The sequence below is a fragment of the Sturnira hondurensis genome, unplaced genomic scaffold (assembly GCF_014824575.4).
Source record: "Sturnira hondurensis isolate 20B ecotype Veracruz unplaced genomic scaffold, ASM1482457v3 Scaffold0009812, whole genome shotgun sequence".
Taxonomy (NCBI): Eukaryota; Metazoa; Chordata; class Mammalia; order Chiroptera; family Phyllostomidae; genus Sturnira; species Sturnira hondurensis.
The window spans coordinates 533,147-542,462 of record NW_028082443.1 but is presented as its reverse complement, the minus strand read 5'-3'; positions in this window follow the sequence as shown (position 1 = coordinate 542,462).

The window sequence follows — 9,316 nt, the reverse complement described above, 5'->3', positions numbered from 1 at the left end:
GAACATGGTCATTCAGCCAAGGTGTGTTCTGTGGCTTCCACGCTGCCTCAGAAAGCAAGCACCACCTGGCTGGTGTAGCTCAGTGGATTGAGCACGGGCCTGCGACTCAGACGATCGCGGTTCGATTCCCAGTCAGGGCACATGTCTGGGTTGCAGGCCAGTTCCCTGCAGGCCAACTCCCAGCAGGGGACGCCTGAAAGGCAACCATACATTGATGTTTCTCTCCCTCTCTCCTTCCCTTCCCCTCTAAAGATAAATAAAATCTTAAAAAAAAAAAAAAGAAAGCAAGCACCAAGCAACCAAGCACCACCTTCCGTGGCAATGCGGGTGGGTGTCCCTGAGCTTGTGGGGGGCGGTGGCCACCGTCTGGGGTCCCTGCTGTGACAGAAAGCAAAGGCACTGGGAGGGGCTGCTAGTGCTGCACAGCCAGTTGCAAACCTTCCACACTAGTCCACGCAGGGACATCTCGCTGACATGGTCACATACAAAAGCACGATTTTTACTGCAAAAGCAAGATGCTGCAATAACGAACAGCTTGGACCATTTGTTTTACATATAAAAGTATTACTTTAAAATCTTTAAGGAAGGAAAATAAATAGAAAATAATACGTATATTAAGAGAAAAATTTTCTAAATAGTTTATGAAGACTATTATATCTTTTGGGGGCTTTCAACTATTAAATTTTTTTTAATTTTTAATTTTTTTAAAGATTTTTAAAATTTATTTATCTTTAGAGGGGAAGGAGAGAGGAAGAGAAACATCAATGTATGGTTGCTTTTCATGTGTCCCCTGCTGGGAGTTGGCCTGCAGGGAACCGACCTGCAACCCAGGCGTGTGCCCCGACTGGGAATCGAACCGCGATCCTCTGGTTCACAGGCCTGTGCTCAATCCACTGAGCTACACCAGCCAGGGCCTATTTATTAAATTTTAACAGTACCTCTTGCTGGTGTGGTTTGGTTGGCTGGAGCATCCTCCCCTAGATGGAAAGTCTGGGGGCTCGATTCCTGGTCAGGGCTCCTGCCTAGGTGGTGGGTTCACTACCCTTTTGGGAAGTGATCGCAGCTTGGAAGCCGAGAGCACAGAACAAAGGCAGCCGAGCAGCCTCACTGCTGGTTCTTCACCAGTCACAACCACACAACCTGCCACACAGAGATTTGGGGACTGTCTTCTCAGGCACTTACGTGACGTGTTCAAACACTGTGGCACAGCGGACACTGAACAGTGACCAGCAAAAACACCTTGATACTATAGTTAGTAGAACTGTGCCTGCAGCTTGGTCACTAGAAGTAGCTTCGGTGAAGATGCTGAAATTGGTGTGCCTTTAAGTAAAGGTGAGAAGCCAGCGGCCTCAACTGTAACCACAGTTGGTTTTACCACGCAGCCCTTTGCCGTTCAGCTAAAGACACCAAGATGTAGGCAGATGCTATAGTGACTCCAAAAATATGAGCTCATGTGACCACTTTTCTTAATGAACAGTGATTTTCCATGTGTCTTCTCAATTAACGGGTACTAAAAGGACAATTATTGCCTAGACAGGTGGGGTCCTGAGATGTTTCGTTCAGTTTTGTTTAAATATTGGGAACCACTGGCCTAATTAACATCGTGCTTCTAGAAAGACAAGTCTCTGGACCAGCAGAAGCAGCCCCTGGAAGTCTGCTTCAAAGGCAGGACGTCGGACCCACTGCAGACCTGCAGAGCTGGGACCTGCACTCTGATGAGATTCCTGGGTGGCCTGTGTGTGCGCTCCATGGGAGGGAGAAGCTGCTCCAGACAGCATGTCCTGAAGGGCCTTTGGCCGCTGCCGCGGGTGGACCAGCAGAGATAGATTTTAACGCAGAGCAACTGCCTTCAGTGCATCTCGGGGAGACCACTTTGAGTGTCCACCTCCCTCAGCACACGTGGTTCTCAGGTTGCTTTATCTCCATTTGAGGAATTCATCACTGAAAAGCTCGTGTTGCTCATCTGTGTGCCATGGAAGATGGAGACCCCTGGGTCCAGGTCCTGCACCAACAGCCAGCCTTTCCCATGCAGCCCCTCCCCCAACACCCCACATGCTGCCACGGGGGTCCGGGGGGGGGGTGCGAATGGCTAGCCTGGACGCCAGTCCAGTGACACGTATCACACCCTCAGAATGACAGCTGTCATTCCTGCTAGCCGAGTGCCACTCCTTTGGGTGGCAGACCCATGTTTTCTTTTCAAAACCCATCTCGGTTTTCAGACCATGAGGACTAGGCAGAGCTCGCCCCGGGCATCGTTCCCACTCATTCTTGTGTCCACAGGGGCTGCCAGCCCCAGGGAGAGTGGACCACCATCAGCCCCTAGACTGCTCAGATGTGACTTCAGGCGAGAAGAACTGCCACTGAACCGTCTGCTCCACCACAACAAGAAAACCCACCAGCCAAAGAAAAAAGCCCATGACTAGAAGGGAACAGCCCCCGAGATGGAGACAGACAGAAAACCAGGATCCTGCGGCCTTCAGCTCAGCCCTGGAACCAACCAACCACGCCGCAGGCTGCCCACGCACCACACCTTCCCACTCAGAGGTCCTCTGCCGCTTTTCAGACTGGTTTGAACCGGGTTCCTGTCTCTTCTAGCTGAAAGGGCGCTGACTGGTACTGATCTGACTTCTAGTGCTCTCTCTTCAGGAAATAATCGGAGACCTTCGTAAACATCAAAGATCGTGTAAGGGATTGCAGACCAAATTTGTTTTTATGGCCCATTTTCGTTATGTATTTAACAAACAAGATAAAGTGAAATATTGATAAGAAAAGTAATGACATTTAGGAAATTCATTCCGTTACCATTTTGTCCATTCTTCTAAACATCTTACTATTCCTCATTTAACACTAGGTGATTTATCAAACAAGGACTATTTTGTCCACTGCCAAAACATAAAAGTATCTTTTCAAATTCAAGGGCTGAAGCACTATTTATAGTAGCAAAAAGAAAACCCAACAGAAAATGCAACAATAGAGTTAACTGAACTGTGGTTCATAAGATGAAATACTATGGTGGCATTAAAATAATTTTAGGCTGTTTAATGAAGATGGGGGAAATGACTATAATATTTCATTGAATAAAAATAAATTATAAAGAAATCATTATGGTATGAGCTTAATTTCATGAAACACAAATGTAACTACACATACACAGAAAATGACTGGGATGAAATATAACAAAAATGTCACTGAAAGGTGAATCTCACTGGTGGGATTGCACATAATTTCTGGGGTTTTTTTTCTTCTTTTCAAATGTTATTTTTTTATTTTTAGATAGAGGGGAAGGGAAGGAGAAAAATACTGCTGTATGGCTACGACTTGCGCGCCCCCTACTGGGGACCTGGCCCTGCAACCCAGCCATGTGCCCCGACTGGGAATCGAACCAGCGACCTCTCAGTTTGCAGGCCGGCACTTAATCCATTGGACCACACCAGCCAGGGCTCTCGATTACTTCTCTAATTTGTAAATATATTATAATTAATCGATATGCAATTTTAAAATAATCAATAATTCACTTAGATAGATTTAATATCTTTTAATGGAGTCTTTGTTGGCATAGTGTTCTCATTCCAAGATCCCGAAACTTAACGAATTAGGAATGAAAAGAAGTGTAGGATCTTTTTTCTTAATTCTTTTAGAAAATGTGGAGGAAAGAACAACATCTGCAGTTAGGGAACAACTAAATATTAGTGGATATATTATTAAATTCATGTTAACAAACACCTCACTTTCTTAGTAAAAATTTATTTTCAAAAGTCATCAACAGCTGTTCCTTTTATGAGTCTCAGTCTCAGAGAGTAAAGTTGAGGACAGGTGACAATTCCATGAGGAAGAAACAGGACTCTTCGGGCACCTTGGGGGGACTCCGACAGAACAGTGACAAGGGACCAGCCTGTGTTTTCCAGACACTGTTCTGCCAAGACCTGGGAAACACTTACTGCAACCAAAAAGGACAGTGAGACTCAGGCTGGCAGGACAGACACCAAAGGACAACAGATCAAGGCAGCAGCCTTCAGGGCTGATGGCAGAGGAGACAGGTAAGGGAGGCAACAACAGGAAGGAAAGTGAAACTTAGAATCCAGGAGGGTGGGGAAGGTGGAGTGGGCAGATGACAGACAGCTGAGCTCCGCCCCCAGAGGAGAGAGGTGTACCCCAAAGAAGCTGAATTTTCAAAGTCGACCTCTGACCAAAAACTGGCTCTGACAGACGGTTTTTAAGGCATGGCACTGTGTGTGTGGCAGTATAACAGTGGATACATAGCATTATACACTTGTCAAGGCTCATAGAACACAGACTCCAAGAGTGAGCCCTCTTCGAAAGTACGGACTTTGGGCTGTCCCTGTAGTCCATCAATTGTAACAGATGTATCTCTTTTGCAGGGGGAGGTCCATATGAAGGAGGCTGGGGACAGGGGGCCTATGTGGGAAGTCTGTGCTTCCCACTCAATTTGGCTGTGAACCTAAATTGCTGTAAAAAAAAACCCGTTTTTTACATTAAATTGATTAGGGTGAAATTGGTTGATAATACTATTTTTAAAATACGTTTTTGTTTCCAAAAAACAAAACCAACTTAGCTCCCATCATTTCTAAATTTTTACCCTTAAAATAAGTAGGTGACGTGACCGACAGAAGCAGTTGGCTTGGGCCCACAGCCACGGCAGCCACAGAATCCACCAGGGCGTCCGAGAAACAGCAACCAGTGTGACGGAGGAAACCTAGCGTGGTTCCCGTCACAACGAGACTATCTGCAAAAACCCTGACTCTGTCTGTAAATGATCCAGGAAGAACAAAATTAGCAGGCCTGGAGTATGACGCAAGCTGCCCCCCATCTTCCAGACCCAGCCCATAAAGCCAACAGCAAACCCGGCCCTCATTCTTAACCACTGGCTGTACATCCATGCTCGCAGTGTTCGGGGCAGGCAGGTGACTGCACAGCACCTTAGACCCAAAACAGGAGGGGATCTCGGGTGACTCTCTCCAAAAAAAATAGGAAAGAAAAGGAAAGGGAAAAAACCCAACCATGTGAAAGGCACTAGGACTTACCTTCTTTTTTTAATCAAATCTTTCTTTTTCAATAAAAGATTGTTTACTTATTCATATATTTATTTTTAATGAGCAGGGAAGGGGGAGGAAAAAAGAGAGAAGAGAGGGAGAAACACACCAGTGTGAGAGAGAAACGTCCATCAGTTGCCTCCCCTACACACCTGGACCTGGGACCTAACCAGGAGCCCAGGCCTGGGCCCCGACCAGGAGACAAACCCCACCCTTCCGCTTCGTGGGATGACGCCCAAACAACTGGGTGCACCGGTAGGACCTAACTTCTTTTAGCCTGTGAACACGTTAAATATTTTCCCCTTTGCAAGCCGATCACTGCCAAAGTTCCTAAACTGTGCAGCACATCTGTTAATAGTGAACAGGGAGACAGCCGCCTTTTCCGCAGTTTTTGCTACTGCTCCAAAAACCGAGACGAAGCTGCGTACCTGTGTTAGTCTCCCACCTACTGTCTTGGGAACAGGGTCCAGAACCTGAATATGCAGATTCAACCCCTCTCCCCCTGCCTCCCTCTGCACAACGCAGCAGTAATGTGTTTAAATATCAGCCTTGTTTTCTGGAGCAATTTTAAAGTACAACCACCTCAGGGCTGTAAACTATACAGTTAAAGCCGATAACTCAACTTTCAAGAACTCAGAGTTTCAGCGGTCTTAGAACGAAGGTTTACGTTTAAAGATCTAAATTTAGCTTTCTTACGGGAAAAGTGGGGAGGAGGTAGGAAGCAGACCAGAGCTAAAATACCGTGATTTGCCCAAATGGACAAAATTTTTCCAGTATCTCAATACGTAATCCCACTGACCCAGCAATTCCACTTCTAGGAACTTTTCACAAATATATTTTTATATTAGTAGGAAAGGTGTACATAAAACATTTAGTGCTGCATCATCTACACCGGTAAATACAAGAAACAACCTCAATGTCCATGAGTTCTTTAAACAGATGAGATACTCCTCACATTATGCACCAATTCTGAAAAAATCAGGAGATATATCTACATGTCTTGTCACGGAAAGATGTCCATCATATACTGTCACGTGCAAAAGAAGCAAATCAAGCAACAATTTTAAAGACTTGTACATATGCAAATTTCTAGTACACAAAAACGACACTAAGTTGAGGATGTAGAGAAGTTTTTGTTTCCACGCTACACCTTTGTCTAGCTGGTTTGTGTATTCCATATTTTTTTTCACGAGCTTGAAGTCATGCAAAAAGTCCACATAAGTATATCCACTTGGAAAAAATCATTCGCCCCACATATGCATAATGTAATGACTATAGACCATTATTAAAATTTGCTGATCCCCTAATATATTCCTTAATTATCCAGGTGAATATGAGCATAGCCCCGTGGGGTGCCTTTCTGGAAAGAAAGCTTCCAAATTAGCCCCAAACTTGCCTTAATTAAGTGCCACGGCGGCGCCGAGCTTCCACTGCTGAGTTGGATGCTGGAAACGGGAGAGCGTCCCCCGCGCTGCAGGCTCCAGCTCTTGCCCGGAGTCACTGAGCCCGAGCCCTAGCGGAGCTCTCGCCAGCGCTGCTCGGCCCGCCCACTCAGCCCGCTCCGCCCGCCGGCTTTCGATTCCCACGGAATGGAAAGTGAAACTCAGCCGGGCCACCCGGCCCCGCGCCGCTGCACCAGAGCGCCTGCGCAGGCGAGCCCGGCCAGGAGCCGCTCGGGGCGTCCCGTCTGCACGGAGCGCTGGCGTATTTAAATAAAAGCTAGGTGTGCAACACACGCGTTTCGTCTAGGATCCCAAGGAGACACACTTCTCCTCGCTTAACTTTTTCATATCCCTGTGCACACGATGCGTTTTATAATCGCTTGGCAGTTCACTGTACACACAGCAGCATTTTCCCCTTTTCTAGTGCTATAATTTCTTGAATTGTGTACCTTAAAATCAACACGGGCGCGCAGTCGATGAAATTTGGCACATTGGCATAAAGTTGTTGCTCTATCCAGTGGTTCTGCTGCCCTGCAGACTGCAGGGCAGGATCCACAGGGTAAAGGGTAGAGCAAACCGCGAAAAGAAGGCGCGCTATTTATTTCTCATTAGAAATTCCGAAGGCAGGGTCTACTTCAACGCCAACAGGAATCCCCAGTTCGGGGTGTGGGGAAGAAGGAAACTGTTCAGAGCAAAAAGCACCTCTGTGTAACAACACAGCTGGGAGGCAGCCCTGGAAGGAAAGGGTCCTAGGACCGGGGCCATGGGGTCAGGTTCCTCTCCGGCTGGACACTCTGCTCCTCCTGAGGCTGGAAAGACACTCTTCAGCAGAAAGGTGCAGTTTCCCCCAGAACCAGAGCGGAGCCCGAGCAGCTGGGGCTCGGCAGATTGAGCACCGGCCTGTGAACTGAGAGGTGGCTGGTTCAATTCTCAGGCAGGGCACAGCCTGGGTGGCAGGCTGTGAGAGGCAAGAAGTCCGTGTTTCTCTCCCACGTAGATGTTTTTCTCCCTCCCTTCCCCTCTCTACAGAAATAAATTTTTAAAAATCTTTTATAAAGAAAAAAAATCCAGGTGGGAGGTGGCTTATATGGACAGAAGTCCCTTGCTCTGGCCCCTGATTGATCTGCCCTCATGCAAAGGAAGACTCCAATCCTTGAAGTTTGATTGGTTCAAAACCACATCCTGATTGGTCAGAATAGAGCCACTCTGGTTGGCCAGAGCTGTATCTGTGATTGGATGGGGAAAGCCTTAGTCCTATTGGTTAAAATAAGATTCCAAGGAACCTTTAAAAGGCCGCTAAGAGCACAGTACAGGTGTTTCCCTGAAATGCAGTTTGTGTGAAAGGCTCCTGTGCAGAAATGGCTGCTAAGCTGTTTTTAAAATTTTTAGCCCAGTGAGCCATGAGGATCCCTTCTTAGTAGATGTCTTGTTTCCCAAGGCTTACAACCTCTAACATCTACTGTATTCCTGAGAAATGCCAGTCTCTCTACTAAACTCTAAACCTAAATTAATCTAGACTACAGCCTCTGGGTGGAAAACCCATTTTTACCCCAATTGTAAGGGTGAGAATATTGAATTTCAAAGAGGTTAAATGACCTGCCCAAAGTCAGAAAATTACAAGAGGGGAGCCATGATTTCAAAAATGTCTGACCTCAGAACCTTGGGTCTTAACCAGTGTGTGTAAAATACAAAGTCAATGAAATTAGGAACTACCCAGGTGGGCATGCAGATTCATAAGGTTAAACGGTTTGTAACATACATGCACGAAGTGCTTGTTGCCCCTTTATTTCATGTATGCACACTTCTGTGGTTAGGGGCAGAGGGCCATCTGCAAGGGGCTCAGGTACTGGCTGCTGAGCAGGGACGCAGGATGGAATCTGCCCATAAGGGCCCGTCCTTTGTAGAGCTGCCCACTGGCAGCGGTGAGGGTGGGAGGTTCCAGAAATCCAGGCCTCCTTGAGTCAGGTCTGCAGTGAGGTGTCACAGCAGGAACATAGTGTTTGACACTATGTCACCCATGTACATAGTCTGTGTGGGTGGGTGTGTTAGAGGCATGAGCAGACACATGCACTTGCTACATATACACCTATGTTCCTGTGCGTGAACATGCTCACCCTCTCACCTGTGCAGAGGCTCCCGTTGCCTCGCAGTCTGAACAGAAAGCAGTACAGCACACAGCACAGCATGTCCTTGCTGGTACTTGGGCCGAGTGTAGACAGCGTGGTGTCATACAGCCTAAGGGGTCTGAGAAGGCTTCCATGTGGAGTTTTACTGACCTCCAGGGGCTCGCTGCCTGAGGCACTCTATTCAAGCTCAAGACCTGGTTGTAGTGAGGTGACTTTATTTACTTATAGCAAGTAAAGGAGACAGGATTCTCGTCTCCTAGGTGGGCAGCCAACCATGGCTTATACGCATACTACTGAGTCACATGCATGCTGAGGTCAGTATTTATAGAACACCTTCTCTGACAATAGCAGAATACACGTCCTTTTCAGACCACTGGCATAACATAAAAATGTGTGGGACACAGTTAAGAGCACTGAGGAAGAAAAAAAAATTAATCCTCACCCAGGGATAAGTTTTGATTTTAGAGAGGAAAGGGCTTGGGGGAAAGAGAGAGAGAGACATCAATGTGGGAAAAAGACATGGATTGGTTGCCTCCCGCAGGCGCCCTGACCGGGAATCAAACCCGAAACCTTTTGGTGTATCGGATGACTTTCCAACCGAGCCACCTGGCCAGGGTCTGAGGAAGAGGTTTATTGCAGTAAGTATTAGAAAAGAAGTCTCAAATCAGTGATCTAAACTCTACCCATAAGAAACTAG